General features: G+C 49.1%; 1 long non-coding RNA gene across 4 annotated transcripts in view; it reads left to right on the top strand.

The window, feature by feature from the left end:
- LOC101700587 (uncharacterized) overlaps positions 1-26,927 on the top strand; it is a 57,046-nt gene extending 30,119 nt beyond the window's left edge. For all 4 annotated transcript variants that reach the window (XR_015446517.1, XR_015446515.1, XR_015446516.1 and 1 more), the window contains 3 exons: positions 7,235-7,411; positions 8,580-10,746; positions 13,959-26,927. This is a non-coding gene — a long non-coding RNA (uncharacterized LOC101700587). The remainder of the gene's footprint in view (positions 1-7,234; positions 7,412-8,579; positions 10,747-13,958) is intronic.

Below are 26,927 nucleotides of genomic sequence, written 5' to 3' on the forward strand. Positions count from 1 at the left end.
CTTGGCACTCATGGGGCTAAGAACACCCCTGGGACGGGTGGTGATGCCTGGGGTGGAGGCTTGAAAGCTCTCTTAAAAAAAAAATTCTTGTTCATAACCAAATGCAGCAAACCCAAGCCAAATGCCAGGGTGTCTCATTCAGACTCCAGGGACAGCAAAGGGCACTTGGGATAATGACAAGAGTAGCTTTAGACAGTGATGCTGAGGACCAGCCGCCTCTCAGACCCTTGTGAGCACTTCCTCCTGTGATCACCATGGCAACCCCACAAAGGAAATTATCATTGCTTTGCGGATGAGGAAACTGAGACTCCAAGGAGGAGGGTGAGGAGCAGAGGCTCATACTCCACGCACTCCCGCGCCCACGCTGCTTTCTCCCTTTCTGGGTCTCCTCCCGTTGGGGTCTCACCTTTCTTTATTTTCAGTTCCACTCCCCTCTCCCAGGCTCAGTTGTCCAGGCAGCACGGAGTGTTGATGGATCAGTATGGTTAGGGTGAGGCAGAACAGTCCTCCTGGGGGCAGGGGAGCTTTGGGACTGCCTCCTCCAAGGGCCTCAGAAATGTCCCCAGGGGAAAGGGGGCACCAAGCTGGGGGAGGGCGTACCTGAAGAAGGAGGCTTGGGGACCCCCACCTGGTGAATAGATCCCATGCCAGGCAATTGCGCAGAGTACTTCAAATGTGTATTACAGTCAGGTGTATTATTCCTGTATTTTATAGATGAAGAAACCGAGGCTCAGAAAGGCTCAGAAATGTGGGCAAGATCACACAGCTGGGACGTGTCTGTGCTGTTTCCTTGGAAACAGGAGCAAACTCGCCTTGGCGATCCAAGGATACCGAGGGCAGAGTGGGCGGCGCTGAGAGGGCTGCTCTTCCTACAGATGGACCCAGGCCCAGCTCTCCCCGGGGTGGTTTGGGGCCTATTGGGCAATTTCAGCAGGAAGCCCAGGCCCCGTGGGGAGCATGATCAGAGGCGGGCAGACAGGCCTCATTAGACAGCGCCAGCTCGGGCTCTGTCACCATGGCAGCCAGCCCTCTTGCGGACCAGGTGGTTTTTATTACCAAACTTGGAAAACTTTACAGCAGCGGCGCCAACAATGAATCTTTATTCTGTTGTTAATAGCGTGTCTCTTATTAGCATGTATCTTTTCCCCTTCTTAATAACCTTTACATTTCCAAGCTGCGTTTATAATTAAGTCATTAATCCCTTCCTGGAATTTCTTGTTTTTCTGAAGCAAACCAGAGCCCCCCTCTGGCTGGTGTGAATGGAAGGGCAGCCATGCTACCGAGTCGCACTGGCGATGTCATTCTCATTGTTGGATCCCGACCCGGCAGCCTGCTAATAAGCTCAGAGTCTGAGGACACCCCAGGCCAGAGGAGCTCAGAGCCTGCCCTAGGCCTTTCCATGCCCTCTGTTACTTCCCTGCCAAGCTATTAGCCTGGGCGTGTCTGAGAGGCAGTGGCTGGGGAGCAGATTGCTGCAAGGGTCATGCTGGGGAGGACCACAGGGTCAGTGTCTTGGTAACTTTCCTCACTGCTGGGGCAAAATACCCGATACCCACAATTTAAGGGAGAAGAGGTTTGTTTGAGCTCACATTTCAGTCCAGGACTGGCCGGTTCCAAAGAAGAAATGGCATGGCGGCGGGGGGGCATGGTGGAGGAGAACTGCTCATAGTATGATGGACAGGAAGCCAGGAGAGGGAAGGGAAGCAGAGAAAGATCAAGGGTGGAGCCGGGGAGGGGATAAACCTTTCCAAGCCACATCCCCATTGGCCACCTCTTCCAGATCAGACCTCACCTCCTAACAGCAAATCAGATACAAGCTCCGTAATCTGATCACCTTCCAAAGCCCCGCCAGTAATTTATGTGCTCTGGGCTTTGGGAAACAGCTAAACACAGACCATAACAGTCAGGTATGTGGGCTCTGCCAAAGAAGCAAGCCCAGGGCCCGGATTGTGGATTGCAGATTGCGTCTTCCTTCCTTGGGCCTGTGCAAGGCTCCACTGTTTATCCTGGGGGTGAGGAAATGCTGTGGTACTGATCTTGGGGCCTCTATGACGTGCTGAAGTGGGTCCCCACCAAATTCACACGTTGACACCCTAACCCCCAACAACTCAGAACGCGACTTCTTGGAAACAGATCTTCATGGAGGTGATTTAGGTAAAATGAAGTCATTAGGTTGGGCTCTAATCCAATAAGACTGGTGTCTTTATAAGAACAGGAAATTGGAACATGGCCACAGACAGAGGGAGGACTATGTGAAAAAGACAGCCATCTCCAAGCCACAGAGAGAGGCCTCAGGTGAAGCCAGCCCCAGCAGGGTGTGGTGGTGCACGGCTGTAATCCCAACAACCTGGGGTACTGAGGCAGGAGGATTGCAAGTTCAAGCCCAGCCTTGACAATTTTAGTGGTTTAGCAAGACCTTGTCTCAAAATAAAAAAATAAAATAGGACTGGGGATGTAGCTCTATGCAGTGGTTCTAGGTTCAATTCCAGTGCCACTAAAGGAAAAAAAGAAGAGGGGGAAGCCCTGCCTGGAATACCAGCTCCAGCCTCCAGAACAGTAGGGAAATGAATTTCTACTGTTGAAGCCCCTCGATCCATGGTACTTTGTCGCAACAGCCCTAGTGAACTCATATAGCTTCCTTCCAGCTCCTATGATTCTAGTTCCCCGGCTACCAGCCTTCAGGGGTTCTCTGGGCTGTGTGGGGCCACCCTGACGCCAGTGCGAGTGTCACAGAGGTTTCTCTCCTGCATTTCCCTTCACAGCAGAGATGTGGCCAGGCCACCGACCTAGAGATGGAGCGCTATGCCTGGGGCACCAGGCTCCTCACACTGTTGCAGGTCAGGGTTGGGAAGGGCATAGCAGGCACAGGGACTGGCAGGGCCCTGGTATCAGTCATGGGTCGTCTGGCATGGGGATGCTGAAGGTGGAGAGTGCGCCCGTGGTCTGGTCTGCAGGACAGTAGCTCACCTGGGTGCCAGGGTACCTGTCCCACTGCTGCGAACACACAGGCCCAGTGTCCACCTGCAGCTCTCTCTCCTGGAGCCTCGACCTCAGGGCTGGCTGGGGTCCCAAAGGATGGGGTAGGCGATCCTGGTCCCCAGAGCCCCGGCCCTCTGGGGCTTATGGGGGGCGCCTTGCCCAAAACTCCATGCAGAGCAGCATGTGCCATTTGGACCCCTGGAAGCCCACGAGATGACCACACTTGCTCCAAAAGACCTGAATCCTGGCACAGACATGACTTGGGCTCCAATTTTACTCTGATCTGTAGGGTTGTTGTGATTATTTTTATAGATAGTAATCACAGTGCATTCCATTTTGATATTTTGTTTTTACTCTATATTGTAAGCAAATCCATGCTATTTTAATCTTCACAAGCACAATTCTTAACAACTTCCTAATAGTCTAAGAGGATGTACTGCTTTAAGAATTCTTCTACTGGTGGACATCTAGCTTGTTTCCAGATTGTTGCTATGACAAATGATGTGCATGGAGCATGACTGTATATTAAATTATTCATATATAAAGTGTGATGGAAATATATGGTGAATGTTTGAATTAAGAAAATTTATTACAGTAAAAGACACATTGCCATTAATCCCCCTCAAAATACTCCCCCTTGCTTTGAACACACTTATCTCACCCTTGCCACTTTCTGAAGTAGTTCTAGAAGTCCTCTTTTGTACCTTTATGAGGTCTGATTTTAAAAATACAGTAAATACTGCTACCAAGTGCCATCCTATAGAAAGGCGGGCTTATGAAAACATGGCGCTGTGTCCTCAGCCACCTTATTCACTGGATCTGGCAACATGCAATTTCTGGATCTTCCCCAAAGTCAAAATGACCATGAAAGGTGAACATTTTGAATTGATTTGGGACATCAAGGCAGCTACTATAGCACATCTAAAGACACTCAGGAACAGGGACTTTCATCAAAGTGGCAAGAACGACAGAATAGTGTATGCAAAGTGAGGGGGAGTTTCCCTTGGGGGATTTATGGCAATGTGTCTTACTGTAATGAAAAATTTCAAACGTAATTGAACAAAGTATTTTTGAATCATACCTCATATATTTTCAGAATAAGAACGACCAAGTTAAGAAGTACAACAGTTCAATCCATGAAGTTCACTTGCCAACCAACCGACTTACAGAAACTGCCATTGCCCCGAAACGTTTTGCGTGAGGAGACTCCAGATCCTTAACTATAAGTGTTATAGGATTTTCCTGGCTGGATTACCTCCTTCTCCATAAGGCCAGGAGTGATTCTTGAAGCTCAGGAAGGTTTTGTAAAAAGTAGAGAGAACTGGCTAAGGACAGAATAAGCATAGAATCAACTGCATGGAATTTCCAACTAAACATTTAAGCATAAATATGGATCTAAAATAGCCACTAGCTGTAGCTAACATGGGGATCTTATATCCTCACCAAAATACATGAATGAGGGGAGAATCCCTTGCTTAGCTCAGGAAGGTGAGGCCCTGCTGCTGCCCTGGGCCACCTTCTGTCACCTGGGGGCCCTTCCCAGAAGGCTATTTTCCTTTTCAAATGGGACAGTTCTCATGATTAATCATTTTTAATGATAAAAAGCAAAGCTATAATGAGAAAATGACAGGTTGAAAGACAGGCACCCAATTCACTCCACTATAATCAGATAGGCTTGGATTTGTTCCTCTGTGACTTTGGGCAAATCACATCTCTCTGAGACTCAGATGTTTCTTCTTTAAGATCAAGAGGTCCACCCAGCCCTCTGGGGGAGGCTGAGGCAGGAGGATTGCAAGTTCTAGCCCCACCTGGGCATTTTAGCAACTTAGCAAGACTGTCTCAAAAAAATTTTAAAGGGCTGGGGATGTAGCTCAATGTGAAAACTTTGGTTCAATCCCCAGTACAAAAAAAAAAAAAAATCAAATGGTTCTATCTATCTCACAGAGTTATTGTAAAATTTCAGCTCAATGAACTCAGTAAAATACTTGCCTGTTCATTCAACAAAAATTTATGAGCATTTGCTAACTGCTAGATATGATATCGGCAGGATGCTAAATAGAAGGGAAGTCCCTGCTCTCTTGGACTGAAGAAAACAGACCAGGCCATGTATAATCAACATGCTTTCCATTGCTAGAAACACAAAATTTGACAAAACTTGACTCCAAACAACTTCGACAATCCAGGTATTTAATAGCTCACGTAATATAGCCGAATATATGACTAGCCTATAGCTGCTCTATGCCATCAAGGCTAATTTTCCCCATCTTTCTGCTCTACCATCCTCAGAATACCAGTGGTCTACCCTGGTGCCCTAATGGTCACAAGATGGCTGCTGATACTCTAGGCCAGCATCCTCACATGACAATAGAAAAAGGGTAGAAAGGCAAAAGACCCTTCCTGGTGTTCATGCTTTTGTTTTCCCATGATGAAATTCCCATAACACAAGATGGATCATTTGAAGGTGACAATTCAGTGATTGAGGACATTCACAATGTTGCACAACCATCACCTATAATCAAATTACAAAACATTTTCATCACCCCAAAAGGAACCCCTAAACAACCTTTCCCAGAAGCTCAGAAGATATGCCTCAAGTCTTATCAATGCAAATTCAGTCACACTATCATTTTTAAACCTCTCACTGGCAAGGGGATGTGGAATTATTATGAATGAATGAATGAAAGTATTAGCATAATAATGAAACACATAATGGATGCCCGATGCATTCATCTTTCTCATATTAATGTTAGATCAGTGGGGAGAGTACACTCCAGCCTTTCTAACTTGGCAAAATGAAAATAAATAAATAATAAATGTAATCAGAATTGTCCTCCAAGGGCATGGCCAGTTAATCTCTGTGCTTGGGCAATGCATGTCCACCATCAAAGAGCAGTATCTGCTGTCTCTTAGGTGGCAGAGGAGTGGGCATCTAGAGCCTGCAGGCCTGGCCAGCCTCTCACCCATTTCCCGTACACCGCTTTCCTGACCTGTTTTACTACCCCAAACTCACTGCTCTTCTCTTCTTTTTAAAAAATGTTACTCACACCGGGGATTTAGCTCAGTGGTTCCAGCGCCTGCCTCAAAAGCGCAAGGTCCCGAGTTCAATCCCCGGTACCAAAAATATATATATATATATATATATTACTCAGGAATAGCAGACCATATTATGCATTTCTGAGACAGCTGTTTGCAATCATGTTTCCTTTAATGGAACTACTTGAGGTTTGTTTTCAGGAGCTACCTAGAAAGCTTAGAGGAAACAGCTCCCCCCACCCCAGCATGCCACATCCTGTAGAGGGTGCTCTCCTTTCCTCCTTGGGCACAATGACCCTTACCTCTCTGTCAGCATCTCAGGTGCAGGGAACATTCCATCATCAGGTGGCTATGCCCAGGGTGAATGGCTAACTAAATTGGCATTTTCCTTCCAGTGTCTCTGGAGGTCCCGCTGCCCCTGGCTGTTCTGGGTGACAGAGTGGGCCAGAGGTTCCTATCTCAGGCAAGCAAAGGTAAACTGGTGGAGGCAGGGATTGGAGACTCATGTCCCATTTCAGAGATTCTCATCTTCATTTGCTTAACTCATATTGATGGAGGCCGTAGATGCACACAGACTGTGCTGAGCACGAGGTGTGTAGCACTGCTGCAGCCACCAGTCTCCCAGGGGCTTAACATCTATCCTACTCAAATAGCCTCTCCAATATATAATTACACACTGTGGAAAATCTTTACGTTTGCAATGGCCAACAGGCCCAGTCCGTTACCTGGAAAAAGCAGCAGGACCCATAATAGTCTTAGGTCAGACAATTCCCAGTGCACCCAGGGTCCAGCTGAAGGTCACTCTGGTGACGCCTTAGTCCCCACCAAAGCTGTCCCATAGGAAGTCCAGGCCTCCTCCTCCCTCCCTCACTGTGGACATAGCCCCCTGCTGGTGTCTGATTTGCAAATCTCTCTTTGCATAGCTGGATGCTTACATACTAAAACAAGTGTAGCACAATGTTAATCATAGCACTTGAGTCGGAGGTCAATAAACTTTTTCTTGGGTGACCAGTTAGTAAATAATGTCCACATTTTGTAGCCACATGGCTTCCGTCATAATTGCTCATCTCTGTCGTCACACCGTGAATTCAGCTGGGGACAATTCGTAAACATATATTCCTGTTTCCAATACACTTTTACTTGTGGACACTCCCAGTGGAATTTCATGTAGTTTTCACATCACAAAATGTGTTCTGTGGATTTTTTTTTTCTTCAACCATAGAAAAGCCAGTTAAAGATCACGCAAATCAGAGGCAGTATGCCAAGATGTGGAAGACTCCCGAAAGGCACTTGGGCAAAAAATGGACATAATCTGAGAAACAAAAGCCTGGAGAAGTTGAATCATGACCAGCTTGGAGACTGGAGGGGAGTGGGTGTGAATGAAGCAAGGTGTGAGCAGGTGAGATCCAAATGTGGGCAGGGTTGCTGGGGAGACAGCAGGCTGCAGTCCTAAGGAATGGGATCAATAGCAGGAGGGCCAGCCATTGGGAAACCATCCCCGGCTCTGTGCTGGGGCCACTCCTGGCTCAACACAGCCGCGCCTGCATCCCTCCTGGAGCCCAGGCCTTTGCCTAGCTCTCCCACCTAATGGCACTTCCACCAGACTCTTCCTCTGAGAATCCTGCCCAATATTGCCTGGCTGGGACTTCCAGGGCTTGGGAGGCATAAGGCAACATCAGCACAAGGAGCCAGCTGTTTCCTTTGCCAACTGAGGTCATTTTCAGAACCCAAGTATTCCTTTCATTCTGTAATTAAGGACATTTTCTTTTTGACCCTCCAAACATTAGAAAGATATGACTTTGGGGTCGACCTTGGTCACCTCTCACACCCACATGCATCCTCCCAGCAGCCCTCAGCTGGATCTAGCTTTGGTGTGAATACTTTTTAAGAAAAAGAATGCTACGTATAAAATATGATAGGAGAGCAAGTTATTATTTATGATGAGAAAACACAACAAGTCACAAATCACATTTTTAAAAGCTGACAAAACTACAAACGTGACAAAGTCCAGAAAAACGCACAGTATTGACTGTCACAAACTCCCTGATGTGCCCTTAAAGATACTCTTTTTGTTCTCTATTTTTGACTATATATTTTGTTTTCCTCTTCCTTGTCAACAATTTTGGACTACTTTTTTGGCGGGCAGAATGGAAGGACAATCGATCTTCCCTTTGGCACCTCCCATGTAGTTTTCTCTTCATTATTGATCATTTAAGGAGGTTTCTTCAGCTTCCTGACTCGTTGCTGTTAGTGATGTAAATGTTACCACTGTCCTCAAATTCAGGAAAACCTCCATCCTATTTCCTTCACATCCGGCTGTCAGTGTGCTGCATGTTGGTGCCGGCAGGATTATCAAGCGTTCTAGGCAGGAAGAACTTGATTTCCACTTGAGGTTGCTGAGGGTCTTATCCCTCTCTTAGGCACGTGTACAGCTAATGACAGGAAGAATTTTCCTTAGACCAGCTTCTGACTCAGCACCTTTAAACCTCATTTCTTCTCCACAATCTGTAGGCAGCATTTGGTTTTCTTAAATAGTGTATAATATTCATCTCACCTCTCACTTGCAGGCTGCAATTGAAATGGCTGTGTGGCATTCCTGGATAGAGGGACTGTACTAGGACATGCCTGCCACTGTCCTGGCCTCCCTGTGCCCTCCAGTTGTGCCAGCCCAAGCCCTGGAGCTGAGAACAGTCACCCAATCCCTGGAAGAAGAGACTCAGAGAATCCCAAGGGTTCCAAGCCTGAGTCACCACCTCCTTCCACCTCCACCCTCGAATTCTGGAGATTGATTTCTAGGCTTTTCTTTTCTCTAAAAAGTAATAACAAGACGTTCTCACTTGGGAGGAAGATGATTAAATTTCAAATTACTCTGCTTGCCAGATAAGATTGAAATCTCTGGGTCCGGGCAGGCTGGAGACCTGTTTTGTACACAGGAAGCTACCAGCCACCGATTGGCCGCGTCACGGGGTGACTGGAATGGAGCGGAGTGTTTAAAACCACATCAAGGGGTGGCAAACACGGTAATGAGGGCATTTGTTATACTGCGAGGAGCTCTCCAGAACATGGAAATTGCCAACATGGCGATTATGATTGTGAAGTCGGTGAGGAAAATCGAATCCAGCCCCCCCAGCCCCCCTTCTCCACGAAGGGTGCAGGAAAGAGGAACGGCAGGCTGCTCGGGGCCTTCGAGAGGAAGAAGTCGTGGAAAGTTATTAAACACTTTAATAATGCTTTAAAAATGCACAGAGTTGAGGCTTCAGCTTGGGTTTGTGGGGACTTTGATCAAATCCAGCTCCAGGGCAGGGCTGGCTTCCCCAGGGGGCACCCAGGGGGAACCACAGGGAGGGGAAGGCATAGCCCAGCTGGGCATCAGATTTCAAAGTGGTGCCCGGACCATTGTGGTTCTTGTTTTCTGAGTGACTGGAAGGCAGAGCTGGGCCTTCTCTGTGTCATCTGGGCTTGTCCTCAAACTCAGACTGGGAGCAAGGGTGTGTGTTTCTGCACGCATGCAAGGGCTTGGCCCAAAACTGAATGATTAATGTAAACTGTGGGAGCTATGGACAGACAGGCTGGGGTGTCCATTTTGATGTCTCTTCCTGTGCCGGCCATGAAGTTGCTCTCAAAAACATTGCGCTTAACCAAAAACAAACAAACAAACGAAAACATTGCACTCACCGTTGGGAAAAGGACATCTAATCACCCCAGCCACCAGTTAAACATACTTAGTATCTTTGGGCCTCAGTTTCCCCACCTATAACCTTATATCCCTGTCTCAAGGATCTGATCATCCACGTGTGTTAAGGTTTCCTGTTTAGAATCCTGCACGCACACACACACACACACACACACACACACACACACACACACCTTTACTTCCATACTGTGCCTTCCCCACACAGCCTCGAGCTCCAACAGGAAGCACCCATGCAGGGCCAGCCTCAGTGGCGTCCTACTGAATATTTGAGTCTGTGATCTCAAAAACCTATTCTTAGGGCCGGGGATTTAGCTCAGTGGTTTCGCCGGCTGCTGTGCAAGCACAAGGACCGAGTTCAATCCTTGGGACCAAAGAAAAAAACAAAAAAAACACCGAAAAGCTACTCTTATTAGAGACTCAAATATAGGATAGAGTATTGTGACAATCTATGCTGAATTAATAGAAGTACTAAGCAATCAGCACAGTCATTATTAGCGCAGACACGGCTATGGTTGGGATCTAAAACATCCCCCGCAAAGTCTCCTATGTGTGGAAGGTGATTGGACCTCGGAGGCGCTGTGCTCATGAGTGGACTCATCCATGGATGAGTTCATGCTGATTGTGCTGTTAGGAGGTGGGGCGGGTCAGAAGTGTGTTACTGGGGCATGACCTGGAACGGTATGTCCTTTGTCTCTGCCCCTCCCTTCTCTTGCTCTGCTTCCTGACTGCCATGAGTTGAGCACCCTTCCTTGGCCAGGCCTTTCCACCACACTGTTTCTGCCTTGGAGCCAGGTGACCATGGACTGAACCCTTTGGAATCTGAGCCAAATAAGCCTCTTCTCCTTTAAGTTGTGGGTGTTGGTTTTTTGTCCCAGTAATGGGAAAGTGACTAATACAGACTCGAAGGCATCGTTTGTCACACTCCTACACTTTTTGTCAGGACTGGAGACCCCTATCACTTGCAGGACCTGGACTGAACATATAAATGGACATTATCAGCCCACAACACTCCAATACGCTCTCCCCCCTCAACGCTTTCGGTAAGTATCACCCCATGGAGCTTCTCTTTCCAAATGCAATTCTCCTGCCACCCCACCCACCCATGCTAGCAAGGAAGAATTTCCATTACCAATTCTCAGAGGAGTAAGATGCCAGGCCCATCCGTTGCCTAGCATCAAGGGTGGGATTGGGGATGAGAGGCGGGATAAAGGAGAACGCGTGCACTTTGCTTGCTATTGACCTTGGCTCTGAGCAGGGCATTTCAGGAGGGAGTGGGGTGTGGGTGGCAGGACAGTGGTGGCCGGTGCCCAAGCACATGGCTCATGGACCATCAGAGCATCTTTTAGTGGAAGCAGATTTGAGACTAGGCAGGAGCAGTGGCTTTGCAGCACCCTCAAACCCTGGCGCAGACTTCCGCCCTGCCTCCCACAGCCCACTGCCCTGCAAGTTGCAGAGAGGCTTCTGTCTTCAATGTGATGTGTATCTGACCACATCTATGCACACCTAGCCCTTGGCCTGGCACTGGAGGGGCCCCAAAATGCCAACTACATAGAGAAACCCACAGCTAGGAGCATGAGGCTGAGTCCGTGCTCCTGCCCTGCCATCTACTACCTGTTTCTTCTCTTAGGAGCTTATGCTCCAAGTCAGCCTGGCATCTGCACATGTGGGACCCTAGGTCACCACTCAGTTTCCTCTCCTAAAGATAAAAGGTGATTTAAAGTTTCTCATAAAGTGCAGTTAGAGTCTGGATCAAAGGGCTCCCCTGGGCCCACTGTTGGATACCTCAGTAGGAGGCCTCCCAAGCTGGGCCAGTTGATAGAGATGTGGGGAAGCTGCAGACCCTCCCTGTGTACTTGGGGAGATGCTCAGGGGATTGCGGACACCCTGCTGGCAGCCTCAGCGCATCGGATGGCCATGAGAAGGGCAGGTCAGGAGGGGAGAAGCTCAGGAAACCAGCACCCTGGTGGCAGAGAGTGCAGGCCACCAGGCCACCCTGCAGCAAGGGAACATGGCAGCACTGGGTCAGGCAAGCCCTTCAGTGGCAAAGCACAAAACAGAACATCCAGGACCACAGGGAGGAGCAAGGGCCTGGCGGGGGGGGGGCCTCAATAGGGGCTGGGGGCCTGGCCCTAGCTGGGGTGCACAGCAGCCCTTGAGAGCCCTCTAAACTTGCAGTGGTGTAGGGCAAGAGGGCATGTGCTGGGCAGCAGGAGGTGAACATAGGGAGACTCCACAAGGGTTGCCCACCAGGCCTTGTGGCCATGAGATGCTGCAGGCTGAAGAAAAAGCACACGCACCTCCCCTTTGTGGGTTTTATGGGGAACTGCTGTTTTGGGGGTGTTTGCTTGGAATCCAACACCCAATGTAGTGAGGAGTCTCCGAAATCAACACACCTTGAATGGTTTTACCCCTCTCCAATCCTTTTTCCACCTTCTCTTTCCCCTGGAAAATGGGACCAAATCTGACAGGTGGGTGATGGGATTTCACTGTCCAAGTACAAAGGCAAAATTCCAAGCTTCAAAGGCCAGGCAGGATCCTGTTTCTAGGTAACCAGGGATTTCCTTTGCCTCTGGAATAGCACCTGGGGAACCCTAACTGCCACTTGGCAGAGCAGGAAGAATGGTATTTTACAATATCCACATGAAATGGTTCATACTCATAAAAATATATGGTCCTCAAGTCAAGATCCTTAAATGAACTGGAAATTGGGTTTGTGGAGTTCGCTCTCCCTCTCAAGGCCAATGAGTATTCCCATTTGCCTGGGGAGAGGCCATGGAGCCCTTTTTATTCTTTCTATCAGGCCAGGAGTTACCATCACAAGAGGCAGGAAGAAAGCTGAGCAGATCCAAATCCTAGCACCAGCCCGACCACTGGGCCACTGAGAGCAGAGGGACCTTAGGTAAATCTCGTCTCCGATTCCCTCCTGCTGAGAGAGGACCAGGTAGAAATAGCGTGCAGGTAGCTCTGGGGCTGTTAGAGAATTCAGTGGGAGACAGTACGCCAAGCACCTGTTCCAGGCCTGGCATGGGGACAATATCCTGTGAGGTTAATTGGATGGAAAGGTAGGAGGGAAGGAAGAGGAGGGATGGCTGGGTCCCCGGGTGCCATAACAGTGTCCCAGATCCTATTGGACTTACCAGCTGCTGCCTGAAATTCCACCATGAAAGCATCCTCCCTTAGCCTGAAGCACTGATCCCAATTAAAATGCTAATTATCTCTAAGGGTTCTACTTGTTAATTTTTTTATGTTAATTTTGGTCCCAGTCTGTCATTGACCCGAGTGTGAATGAGGAATCTGAGAGCCTGGAGTCCCGGGTAGAGGGTGGAGAGGGTGGCCTGTTCCCTGACACGCCCCCCACCCCCACCCCCGCCCCATGCCACCTTCTCCCCATCTTTCCCATGGGGCCATGCGCTTTCCACACCCTTTGGCCACCATGGCTTTGTTCTTAGGCTTTGCCCTTCCTATCCTCCTAGGCCCAGCTCCAATCTTTTTCCTCCTGCTCTCAATACCTCTCTTCCCTCTCCCTTCTCCTGGATCCTCAGCCCACAGGCCTTAGGCCTGGTGCAGGATGAGATGCACGTATGATGACAAAGGCCAGCAACACTCTGGTGTGTGAAGCAGCCCCTGGTTCCTGCAGGTGTCCCCCAGCCAGTGGGAAGAGGAAACGTGGCCCTGGTCCTGTCACAGATCAGCTGGCCACCATGGAACTGTGATATCCATCAGCAGTGCTGAGCCTCAGTTTCCCCTCCATAGCACAGAGAATTAACACAAGGAACAATGGGATATTGCATATAAAGGTACTGCCATTTAAATAGGGTCCTCAAATATTAGCTGCATCCACTCCCATTTTCCCCATCTTCTGTTGATTTTCTAATAACTCTGTATGGTAGCCAAAGCATTCCCATTCCCATTGTATGGATGGGGAAACTGAGACCTAAATGGTAAATGGACTTGTGCAAGCTCCAGTGGCAGCATGCACATTCTGGTACCCCACGCAACCCCTCCCCAGACTCTGCACCAGATCTCAGCTGCTGTCCCTCGGAAGGAGCCTTGTGGGCCCAATCTGTCAGCTGGCAGGGATGCGTGTGTCAAGAAAAAAGCTGGAAGTGTACAAATCAACAGCCCCAGAGAGCAGGCTCTTCTGTGGGAATTAATTAAAACCGCAGCCTTCATTTCGTCTCTCTAACAAGCTTCTCTATGTCCCACGGTTTTGCTGGAGCGGAGTTAATCTTGGTTTCCCTCTGCACTTCAGCTGTTTACACGGAGGCCCCCGAGGAAGTGGGCAGCTGTCACCTCGGAGGGAGCACGGATGGGATGAGGTCAGCACTGGAAAGGTCGGTGCTTTTTTTTTCACAGGGAGGAAACTGAGGCCAGAAGGGACTGGCTGAAGGCCACTTTTCAGAGAACTCCACATGCAGACTCTTTGGGACCTGGCTTCGGCAGATGCAAGAAGGCCAGGGAGGGAAGAGCGGAATGCATGAGCCCTGAGCTCTTTGCCATGTGCAACTCGTCCCTTGAGGTTGGGCTCTGCATGACTGGGAACCCAAGCATGGGGATCCCAGTGCAACAGGGGTTGGGGAGGCTATTCCAGACCAAGAGCTGCTGTTTGCCAAGTTTCAGAGGCCAAGTAGCTTATTAGCTAGAGATTTTCAGCCTGGGCACTAGCAACATGGCAGACTGGTCACCATGTCTTTATTTGGGGGGACTGTCATGCATTGTAGGTATGTTCAGCAGCTTCTGACCCCTGTCCTATAGATACACCACCTCTCTCCACCCATCTTGACAGCCAAAAAAACATCTCCAGACATTGCTAAATGTCTCCTGTGGTGCAAAACTCACCACCATTTGAGAAGCCCTAGAAGAAGTAAGGAGGTGGTCCCAGTCTGAGAGATTCCCTCCAATGACACATTTTGGGGGAGCTGGCAGTGAGGTATACCAGGCTATTGGGAGGGACAGTAATGAGGAGAATGGAACATGGGCCCGGAGAGGGAAGGGTACAAAGGCATTTTACAGCTATCCAGGTGCAAGGAAACGGACTGACTGCACTCAATGGTTCCACAAGACTCCCTTGCAATCAAAACACCCATTGGAAATGTCACCTGCACCAGGTGGATAAAGGAGGCAGATGGCTTCAAGCCTGCACCAAGGCTCAGCCAATGGAGGTTTCAATTGGTGAGTCCCTGAGCACATGTCAAACAGTAGCCTTCTTCTGAGAAACCAGTTTGTCCACGATGTTTCCAGCCTGAGTCATGGCATACAGCGGGCCGCCCCATGTTCATCTGTATGAAAATCCCAAGCCAAATCCACTTGACTATTTTGGTCTAGATCACACTTGATCATCACAAACAACCGCCAAATCCCTCTCCTCTCCTATTTACGGATGGAAGCAGCTGCTGTATTTGCATGGCTCCTTAATATAAACACAGCTCTGATTTCCTAACTTTCTTTGGGGAATTCCTCCTAGGCGCCCATGTTTATTTATGAAGCTGGTTTGGAAATAGAGCAGGCACTGCTGTCATTTCTGGGGGTTTAGTTAAGGTCAGTTAGGGAGTGCTGGCATTACCTGGGTGAAGGAGGGGTGAGAGGTCACATAGCAGGCCCCCTATGCTAAGGGGACTCCCTGAGTCATCAACCCTGTCCCCACCTCCAGACAAGGACAAGATGTCCATTTCGAAGTTCTTCGTATTACCTATTATCTTGTCTTTTAGTTGTTTCATTTTGCTTTGGCCACTAGGAAGCTCAGATGTAAATCAAGTCTAATCCCAGGTTCTTGAAGTGTTCTTTCCTCAATTCTCTAAATGATTCAGGAAACCTCTTTGAAGTTTTGTTTTGGGCTGCTTTATATATGTTTCAAATATTGTAAACTCCCTTAAATACATTCAGAACATAGATAGGGTATATATCATGAACAAATCAACCTCAAAGGTACCAAATAGTCCCTCCCACCTCTATTAAAATGCAGGTATCATGGGTCTCTTTTGGTAGAGGATCCATACTGTATCAGAGACCTGCTAAAACAATCCCCAGTGATGTGGAAACTTGGAGAGTTTGAGCCAGAATGAACCATGAGCAAGGGCCTCAAGAAAGGAAGGATGTAACATTATTAACTACTCGAAGTCCTATGCCTGCCTTTTACGACCCACAGATGCGGACTACACAGTGAAATAAAGGGAAAGTCCTTCTCAAGCCACAACTGAGCCCATGTCTTCTGGCAGCACCTGAGAGGTAATAGAGGCCTTCTAAAGCCAGAGTCTGCGTCTAAAGGGGCATCCTTCCTATTGGTGTGAATGTCAAAGGGAATCTTACTAACTCAGTTTTCTGTTTAACTCAAAAGAGAAACTCAAGGGCCAGGGATTTAGCTCAGTGGTTCCGGCGCCTGCCTCACAAGCACAAGGTCCCAAGTTCGATCCCTGGTACCAAAAAAAAAAGAGAAACTCAAAATGGTGCTGGGGTAGCTTGTGGCCAGCCTGTGTCACACTAGTCCTGGGTCACCATGGGACAGAGCAGGCTGGCAGAGAATAGGCCTGGACATTTAACCCAGCAGGAGACAGCATTAGTGTCTAAAGGCTACATAGGGTTAAAAGTCAAGCCCAAAGGTTGCAGCTATGGTGTCTCAGGTTGGGTCACCTGGTCTACCTACTGTACACTGCTTGGATTATTGCAGGAGCTTGGCCACAGGGAACTTATTACCTCCAAAGAGAGAGGCAAGAATAGACAGGCTGTGAATGTCCTGACTCAGGGTCCTAGTACAGAGGTCAGAGGTACAGGGAGGGAGCATTTGGGTGGTGTATAATTTTAGAACAGAGGGGGTCCTGGTCCCCTCAAATATTTGAATATTTGCAGATCCCACAAGTTATGACCAGAGCCATTCAGGGACAGGTGAACGGTCCCCTGGTTAAGGCAGCCATGGGGACTTGGGTCACCTCTCTCAGCGTGATGCTTGGCCTGCATGAAGGGACGAGAGTGGGCTGCTGAGGACTGCAGCCAGGAAGATCCCAAAATAAAGCTGCCAGGAAAACAAAGCTGCTTTCTGTCCTAGACGTTTCTGTGAGCAGCGGAGCTGGACTTAGGCTTGGGCGGGAGAGACGCAGGGCCCTCTCTGGGTGGTGCTGCCAACTCCACTGGGACAAACACTGCCACCACGTTCAGTTCCAGGCAGCAATGTGAGGGCACCAATGCAGAGCAGAGCAGAGATGTGACCAGTCTTCCTGCAGGCAGGTCTGGGCTGGCCCAGCTGATCCTGGTGAACGTGGCACTGTCTCTTAATCACTGCCCTGATTCTAACCTGCCCTGCTCCTCTGTGCCAGGGCTAAGAACAGCTGCCTCCACAGGCCCTCTGGGTCACAGGGTGAAACCAAGTGAGAGACCTTTCCTATTTTTTTGAAGAATTCTTTGAAAGAAAGAGCTTTAAACTTATCACCAATCTTCTGAGGGACAAAAAAGAAAACGCACCATGAACGGACTAACAGAGCACCGAGGCCTGAGTAGACCCCAAGCATGTGAGCGGCCAAAGCCCAGGTCTCGATTTCCTCACCTGTGAAATGGGAGTCCCATTTTTCACGCCACAACCCCGCAGGGGTGTTGTGAAAACTGGGGGATTAGAAAGCACGCATTTTCAAGAGCTCACGCACAGGAGAAGGGGATGGTCGTGTTATCATGAGAGAAGCAATGGCAAAAAGCACCAGCCCAGCCATCAAAGGGATGATTTCCACCCCAGAAAACTAATCTCTAATTATTCCTTTCAGTTCTAAAGAGACAGGGGCCCAGAAGAGAAGCGCAGCTCATCCTTCATGTGACTATTTAAGCTTGAACCAGGAAGGGTGACAACTGTACGTACACCGGCTGGAATTTGAATATCTAATTTGATGGGGCGCATAAATTGGCAGTTATTCAAATGAGCACATTTGCATATATAGGGTTTAAGGCTAAATGATAATTCCTTAATATATTTTCCACAGTGCAGAGTAAGAACTTTAGATCTTTCTGCTCCTCTTCAAGGGTTTTAGGAAGGTATTGAAAAGGCAGCTGAACGGAGCCCAGCAGTCACCCCAAGGTGCACTGGGATGACACAGCCACCCCTGGAGTAGCTGAAGTGGCCTCATGCTGTGCCCCAGGCTAGCTGTGCCCCGCCAGGGACACCTTTGTCTCAGGGGGTGGCAGAGGCTCCAGGCTGGATCCCCTAGGTCCCAGCATACAGACTCTCACTGTGGGGCCCCAGCCAACAGCAGCACCTAGGAATGCAGATTCTCAGGCCCACTCAGCCCTCCTGACTCTAACAAGCCTCCTGGGGGACGTGCGTGCAGCTCAGGTGGGAAGCACTGCACCGGGGTGTCCCTGACCGACACCAGGTGTGCTCTATGTCTATCGGGGTCAAGGTTACCCCGCCCTTCAGGATTATTTCCCAAGGCCAATGCCAAGTTGTCATCCGGGCCCTTGAGTTTTGACTTCTGGTGGAGGAGGGAAGGTCCCCAGTTTCCTTCAGGAAGACAGAAAGGAAGCCCTGTTCCTCCGATATTCGGTGGCCTAGATGGTGGGGACAATGGGGCCCCGTCCGGTCCTGATCCAGGCTGCCTTTCCTCCCAGGCAGGGGTGGCCACTGAGTTCCATGGATGGAAGCAGCACTGGGTCATTGCTGTGGGACCCAGGAGATGCTGGAATTTCTTGGCCCTCTGTTGGACCCAAGCGCTGGCTTCTGCTTTCTGCCAGAACAAAACTTCTACTTCCCACCACTCTGCAGAGTCCCCAAGGCCGCCCTGGGCCAGATGCTCCCCCAGATGGTGAGCACAGGTGGACGGGGGCCACACCTGGCCATGAGCTTCCAATCAAGGACTGGGGACCAAGACAGGGGCCACGCAGCCGGGAGGCTCCATCGCTCTGGAAGTCATGGCAGGAGGGACAGTTGGTTAGAAGAACTTGAACTGGAAGCAAGCGAGACTGCAGGGGCAGCAAGGAGGGCTGCAGAGCTGCCAAGGTGAGCGGAGGGCAGGAAGGCTGTGAGGAGCCGGCTCACAGAGGGGCTGTCAGGAGAGCCCAGGGAGGCCGGGATGGAGAGTACTGTGTGACAGGTGGGGCCGGCCGGCTAGGGAGCACCTTCGGCCATGTGGACAGAAGTGAGGCGTGGGGACAGGCTTTCTCCGGGGGTCTGCCCAGGAAGGGTGGGCTGCAGGAGGACCGGGGCGGGGGCCCCAGAAAGGAAAGAGGGAGCTTGGACATAGATCGGGATGAAGAAGAGGGGATGGTGACTGCCTGGGCCGGAACTGGGATAGAGTTGGTAGGGCTTGGCTAACAATTTCCTGGCTGCTTAGGGTGGTCCATGCGTTCATCAGATACCCAGGCTCCTTGGAGCTCCCTGTTCTGCTAGCCCCAAAGTATGGCCCCATCCTCTTGGGAATAAGATGGCTGCTGAAACCCTGACTATCGTGCCTAACTCCACACAGAAAGATCCTAGGGGGACAGAAAAACGAGAACAAGAAAAGGAGGAAGGAAAGTCACCTCAAAGCTGAGTCAGCCCTTTGAGGTTTTCTTGGAGGCCTGTCCCAAAGACTTTTACTTTTAGCTCCTGTGGCCATCAGTATCTGCAAGATAGGTGGGAATAGGCAGCCTTTTAGCTTGGCACATTGCTATGTCCAGAGCAGAGGAAGAGAGGAACGAATATTAAGTAGGCAACTAGAACCTTTCCTTGCAGAAGGAATAAATAGGGTAGATTAGCATATTTTCATTAGATTTTACTTTTTAAATATTAAAAAAATCATAAACATTAGCAAATGAGGTCAAGTTATTAAGAAAACCATGAGTGTCTTAGGCAGATATTATTTAGATGCAAGCAGCAGAAAGCTACATGGAAGCTATAGGTAAAACATGGAATTCACGGTAAAAATCCAGGGACCCTTCAGCCTGAGGCAGGGGCCCAAATGGGGACCTGGCCCGGGGGGTTGGTCTTGCTCTGCTTTCCCCCTTTCTCTGACCGAGAGGGCTTCTGTCCCCAGTTCCTCTGACTGCTTCAATGTGCTCTAGGCTTCTCCCTCCCATCCCATCTCTTCTCTTTGTGTCTCTTTGTCTATCCCACTTTCTCTCTTTGAACCTTAGTTTTCTCGGCCTGTGTACATAGCAGAAAATAGTCACCCTGCCCTGCCAGTTCAAGTCCCAACAGGGAAAGTCTCCAGGACCCCCCTCCAAACTCCTTGGGTGTCTTGCTCCTCCTGTGCTGCTACAACAAAACACCCAACACTAGATAATTTATAAACAACAGACATTTCTTGTGTGCAGATCTGGAGGCAGGGAAGTCTGAGATCAAGATGCTAGCAGATTCTGTGTCTGACGAGGGCCTCGTCTCTCCTCCCAAGGCAGAGCCTGCAGAGGGGACAAACACTGGGTGCTCACATGGCGGAAGGTACCAAGGATGAGAACAAAAAAGGCCTGGTCGGCTCCCTCCAGTCCCAGTACGGGTGCTGATCCATCCCTCAAGATGAGGTCCTCATGACCTAGCACATCCTAATGGACCCACCTGGTCCTACTGTCACAGTGCCAATTAAGTTTCAGTGCAGGAATTTGGGGACACACTGAGACCCTAGCACTGGAGTGAACATAAGACCCCCCAGTGGCCCACCTGGCCCGGCTCAGTCAGATGGGGGCTATGTGGGCCAGGGCAAGTCCCCCGGGGAGCTCAGGGAGCCAGGATGCGATGAGGCCATGGGTCCCCGCTCTTCTCACCAGCCTTTGTCCAACTCAGCCCTCCTTCCAGGTGTGTGGAAAAGCTCTCTAACTCCTTCCGGCCTCTAGATGAATTTGTTCTGTTCCAGAGCGGCTCTGTCATCCTACACCGATGACTCCAGCTGTTCTTGACACTTGTTTCTACATTGATTTTCCTCTCCCAAAGACTGGAAAGGAAAAGTCAAGTAGAACTGTCTTTGGCCTTGGTGGTTCGTAATCTCGGGCCAATATGAAAGACATGCAGACTTGTACTCAGAGAGGCTAAGGTAGGAGGATTACAGATTTGAGCCCAGCTTGGGCAACTTGGCAAGATTTTATCTCAAAATAAAAATTTTAAAAAGGGCTGGGGATGTAGTTCAGTGCAAATGTTCAATCTCTAGTATTACAAAATAAATAAATAACATTTTACAATGTAATTAATTTCTAGTTTAGTTTTCCAAACAATCCAATTTTTTTTTTCTGAGACAGGGTCTCACTATGTAGTTCAGGCTGGCTTTGAACTCACTGTGTAGCCCAGGCTGGGCTCAAACTCACAGCAATAATCCAGCCTCAGCCTTCAGAGTGCTGGGATTACAGGTGTGTGCCACCACACCTGGCACAATCCAATTTCTTTACAAAAGTTTCTGGATACATATCGATTCCTGATAACATCTGCTAGATATTTCTTCTGCATAGAAGCAATCTTAACTCTGTTTACTACCTGTTTTACTAGGTCAAAGCACTGCTAACAATTTTGTGACCAACATCAGCAGCTACCAGGAGGCAGGGTCAGAATTCCCAGGCTCCCAGTAGTTGTACCAATGGTACAAAAGCTCACAAAAGGAATGGTGTTCCCTCCAGCGTTAGTTACTTGAACACACACACGTACGCACATTGAAATAGTAATGATACACAGTGCTGGGGAAACGGTGGTACAACAGGCAGACTCTTCCAATTGGATAGCCTGGAGGGAGATTGAACAGTGTATTCCAAGGGCCCTGAGGATGCTAACCCCCTTCAATCCTGCTAATTCATTCCAAGGAAATAACATCCCCACCACTACCAAAGCAAAAGGCTTTTAAGCATGTATATTATAAATAAGCTTATTTATAAAAGAGAGAGTTGGAAACATGTAGTTACATCCTTTCCCATTTAGGCCAGGCAGGCGGCCTGATTTCCTTCACCCCATGGAGCGTGTGTGGTCACAGAAGTGGTACTGACTGAATGCCAGCTGTGTGCCTGGTGCTTCTCTTCCCTGAGCTTGGTGACCCCCCGACACTGCCTGGTAGGGTGACATCGTGCCCTTACAGATGCAGACTTACTGCATCTAAGTTACCAGGAGTGGCAAGATTGGTTTCCAGCCCAGTGTTTTTCAAAGAGCTGCAAAGCATTCTATTATTCCTGGAAACTCTGCCCTGGCATGGGGACAGCCCATCTGGGCCTCTGCTCACTGTTGAAAGGAGAGAATATAATAACATTTGATACCTTACCAAAGCCTGCTTTACAAAGGAAAAAAAAATCCCAAGTTCAAACACTTTGGGTTTTTTCCCTCCCACTCCTCCTTTTATTAAGCACTTTTTATTCTCTAAGAAGTTTGGACTCATTAATTACAGCAGTGGTAATTATAACCCACTTCTACTTCTGCAGAGCCCTTCTGAAGAGCTGAGAGCCCTTTAGAAGCAGGAGCTCATTAGTCGTCCCAGCAGCCCTGCAGGTAGAAGGTGGCAACTGTCCTCTGAGTCTAGGGCTCCAGGCTGCCTGCTCCGGGGTTGCAGGTGCCCTGCGCTGGGGACCTGGGCTGCCTGGAGCCCACTTTGGGGAGAGTCATTTGCCTGAGGCACCAGGCAGGGCCTCCCCTGGGTGCTGCCCTGCCTTGCTAGTGACTTTCTTAATTATTACTTGGCATTCCTTGGAAGCATGGTGGGGTCCCCTTCCCCACTGGGAGCCCCTTCAGGAAGGGAAGCATCTTCCCCATGCTTCTGGGAACAGCATGCTTCTGGTATACAGCAGAGGGTAAGGGAATGGTAACTGAGGGGCTGCTGGCATCCTGACCAGCTGTTCTCAGGGAGCTCAGGCAAGAGGTGGGCAGGGAAACCCAGGAGGCCAAGGCTACAACTCCTGCTCCCATGTCATGAACCCAGAGCCACAAGGCAGCACCTACCACCTTCCAGGGGCCTGGCTTTCACATCCCAGCTCCTCCTTGGGCTGCATCTCACCTCTCTACCAGCCCTGATTGGACAGCACACCAGGCACATCTTTCTGGCCCCCTCTGCCATGAGATCTCCCTCTACCTGTTCTTCATCCCTGATAAGCCATTGTGGCACTGAGCACTCATGACCTGGTGTGTAAGACATGGTCCAGACTGAGGACTGAGGTCCAGACTGGTGTAATCCAGTGGGCCTCCACCTCCCCGCACCTCCATGTCTTGTGTCTTTGATGGTAATGCCATATGGACTGTATAGTGTGCCTTGGGAACTAGAAGGGAGAACTCATCGCCTGAGGCTGAATACACATCACTGCCTGTACTTTCTACCCAATGGAGGGCAGAGATGCTACCAGTATTAGGGTTCTCTAGAGGAACAGAAAATATATATAATAAAAAATATAATTACACAAGGGGATTTATTAGACAGGCTTCCAGGATCAGAGGCAGAAGAGTCACAATGGCCATCTGTGAGATCAGAGGTGAAGAATCCAAAATGGCGTTCTGCATGCTGTGGAGCTGGAGGATCCAGTAGCAAAGGCTGAAGGCCTGGAAGCTCACTGCAGAGTTGCTGGTGTGAGTCTACACTGGGAGGTAGAGTCTGCACGGGGAGACTGAAGAAACTGGAGACAAGCATCCAAAGGCAAAGACAAAGACTGGAGCTCTTCTGCAAAAAGGACGGGCACACATTTTCTTCTTTCCCTTTTTATTCTGTTCAGGCTACTGGGGTGGGGTTCCCCCTTAGTTTCCTAGTGTACACATCAGTCATCCACTCACACACCCAGAACTCACTACTCTGCTAGTCTATTCAAGTCAAATTGACGTAGCACAATTAAGGATCACAGCACTTAATTCAATGTCAGGAACAGGCTGGTCCCTGAATCTCTTGTTTTAGAAAAGGTTATCAAATTGATTCTGATGTACAGCTTGGAAACTACAAGCCTAAGCCAGACTGTTTCATAAGAGAGGAAACCAGATTCCAGAAAGTAGGAAAGGGATTGCTGTGTCCTAGGTCAATGCCATGGATAAGGGTTTTAGTAATAGCAAGGTATATAGAGCCCAGGGTTGGTGGGGACTTCCCATGTCACTCAGCCAAGAACATACGTGATGCTCATGTGTCACCAAAACTTCGATCAGCCTGACCTGTCATTTTCTCTTTATTTCCTAAATTCCATTCCCATAATGTATGATTACAGGCTTATTATAAAACAATTACCACAGGTAAATCAGGATTCCCAGAACTTTTCCTTTATATTCGGTTACTTTTCCTTTTATTTTGAGGGTTCAGGGAGGGCTTCCCAAAGACTAAGTTATACTATTAAAAATCATCTCAACTTAATATTAAACCTTACTTTTCTATCTCTATCAGTTAATGGATGAAATCATTGACTAGGACAGAGTACTATTTGACACAAACACAGCTCTTGCCCACATGGACACTGCTTGGGAAATGCTGCTGAATCTCTATAGAGGGCCAGCATTGGGCACAAGTCAACGTCCCCAGAGTTACACTCAACCCACTTTCCTAGGTTCTCCTTCTCCATCAGGAGACACTGAGAGTCCATGCTAATTGCTTTACTGAAATTATGTCCATTACATTTATTGTGTTTCTCTGACAACCCATCTGATAATCTTGTCAAAGAGAGCTTTTATTCTGATATAGGCTTATTTTAACTCATTTATTCATTGAAAAGTGATCATGGCCCCTGATGATCATCTAATTACTGATAAGTTTTGACTTTTATTACTTGTCCTGCAATCTCACCCTGGATCTGGATTGATATTGAGCTCATGAATACACAATATTGGTATTCAGTTTTTTTTTTGTTTTTTGTTTTGTCTCTATAGTCCTTCCGAGGTCACTGCCAGCTCTTTGGTGATCTTTTCAAGCCCTCCCAGGATAGACTGGATTAGATTCAGAGTATCTTAGTCATCTTAGTCCATCCCCTCTATTGCAGCTGTTCTCCCAGCACATGGCGCTCTGCTTTCCAAACTGAAACTTTCCTGGCCTAAGAGACCAGCAGCGGAAAACATCTGTTTCTTTATCCCCTGATATCAGTGGGAGGCAGAATGGGAGGAAGGCTCTGTAGGCCTTAAGAATCAGACAGATCCATATTCAAATCCCAGCTCCACACCAGCCAGCTCTACAGCCTGGGGCAAGTTGTTGAACCTTGCTAATCCTTTCTATATTCTTTCCATAAAATTGGCAGAATTGGGGATAAAGCACTTGTTCAGTGAATGATGGTGATAATTACCATTATCTTCTCAAGTAGCTTGAATAAACACCACTTGGAGCCAAGAAGGACAACTTGTTTTCGAAGCTGAACCATTTGACAAAGCCATGAGCCGTTGGCTTCCAGGGACCTCACCACCTTGGGTTCTCTGTTGATGCCTATATGACTGATGGAGAACAGAGACAGAGTTCTTCTGAGTTTCTATAATAAACACCAAGGAGAGGAAAGGCTAAGTCAAGGCACTTTGGGGCAGAGGGTAATTTCCCCTGAGTCACTTGGTGGCAGCTGCACTCCTGACCCTTGCACAGGGGATGCTGCTGGGGTCCTGTGTGCCTTGCTAAACCCTGTCCTCTTCCTGTCCTCCATGGTGAAGGCCCTGGCCACAGTCCACCCCATATGTTCTCACTCATGGATTTGGTGATACCTTTGCTCTCACTGCTTAGCCAAGCTCATTTATAAATGAAGAAACTAAGGCTCAGAGAGAGGATGTAACTTGATTAAAATTCTGCAAACATTTCCTTATGGAGCTGGAGCTAGGACCCAGGGGTTCTGGAGCACCATCTTCTATGGGCTCCCCCTCTTCCAGTTCAATCTCCTTGCAGCTGACAGAGGGCTCTTGTTTAGCCTAAAGTCTTGGTGCAAAGTGATATTGGTTACTTGCCTGTTTCTCCTTCATGCCCAGTGGTATGCTAACCAGTGCTGGCTTGTGTGACAAAAATCCTTCTTCTGGGTGACCTTGGGAAAGTCTCTGTCCCTCTGTAGACCTCTTCACAGATAATGTGGAGGTTGGAACACCTGCTGTCTATCGTCACTTTCCACCCTTGATGTCAATTTCCACCTGTTGGTCTCCACTCTTGGGTAGGACAGTCCCAAGTCTCATTCCAGCTGCAGTGGCAGGTGCTCCCTTCTGCTCATACCTGCAACCTTCAAGGCCCGGTCCTAGAGTTTGAGGGAAGCACAGCAGACATGGCCCCTTCACGCAACGTGTGTGCCAAGCTTACCCTGCAGCACCCACTCACACTTTCTCCTGTACAGAGCTTAGGTAGGAAGACTGCAGGCCTGCTGGGGACTCCTGAATGCATGCCTTCTCCTCGGGTCACCCAAATCCACCGAGGCTCCTCCTGGCCGGCTTCAAGGCCACTCTAGAAACTGGGGGTCCCTTGGGATGGCCAGCATGGGCACTGGCTCTTGAGAGTAGCCACTGGAGGCTGCCCCCACGCACACTCCCCACCACCTGCCACCATCCTGCATCAGTATTTGGAAGGGACCTGAGACAGCTCCTCCTTGGGCCCAAGGGACTCCCTCTCACGAAGCCACATCCAGCCCTCGGGTCCCAGGCTCCCCAGGGCCACGCCTGCAGGAGGATGATAAGGGAATCAGCTTCTTCAGCCACACCGGAGGCGCAGTCCAAAGATCAGAATATTTAGCTGTGTTTACCCGCAATAATCAGCTTCTCAAAGATGCGTCACCGGGCAGCTCTTGCTACATTGATTATGCCGCCTCATATTTTTGGCCCCCGGGGGCAAACAGTTCTGATTAATATTTCACAACAGAGGTTGTTTTTTTTTTTCTATATTCCTTTCTTCGCACTGTTGCTTTTCTCTCCTTTTAATTTTTTTCCCCTTCCTCCTGAGCCCCTGAGAGCCTGATAGAGAGACATGGAATATTTTACCGTCTCTTGTGTCTGCCTGCTCCAGTAATCAGCGGACTCAATCACACTTGCAGTGTTTTTATGAATTAATAACAGGCACTTTGGAGGGCTGGGGGGGAGGCAGGAAATGCAATCTATGGCCGCTTAATGAGCGCCGTGGGGAGCAGCTACCTCTCTGCCTCCAGCCCTGCTGCTCTGCACTCTAAATCATGGTTTCTGAGATTATCCACCTCCCGACCAGCCTCGACAGCTTGCATGGGGCTCAGAGCGCCCCTCTGTCCCTGCCAGGCCCTCTCAGGAAGCAGGATCTGGGAAAAGTAGTTGCAGTACAGCTCCATTTTAATTTGGAAAAAGAGAGGGACCCAGACTTGGCTTGACAAAGGGCCCTGCCCTTGGGTGTACTTGGCATCTGTTGCGGTGACAAATGGGGTGAGAAGGACTCGG

This window comes from Heterocephalus glaber, unplaced genomic scaffold (genome assembly GCF_053883595.1).
Source record: "Heterocephalus glaber isolate CG9 unplaced genomic scaffold, H.glaber_assembly_v1.0 deba00001689, whole genome shotgun sequence".
In the NCBI taxonomy this organism is placed as follows: domain Eukaryota; kingdom Metazoa; phylum Chordata; class Mammalia; order Rodentia; family Bathyergidae; genus Heterocephalus; species Heterocephalus glaber.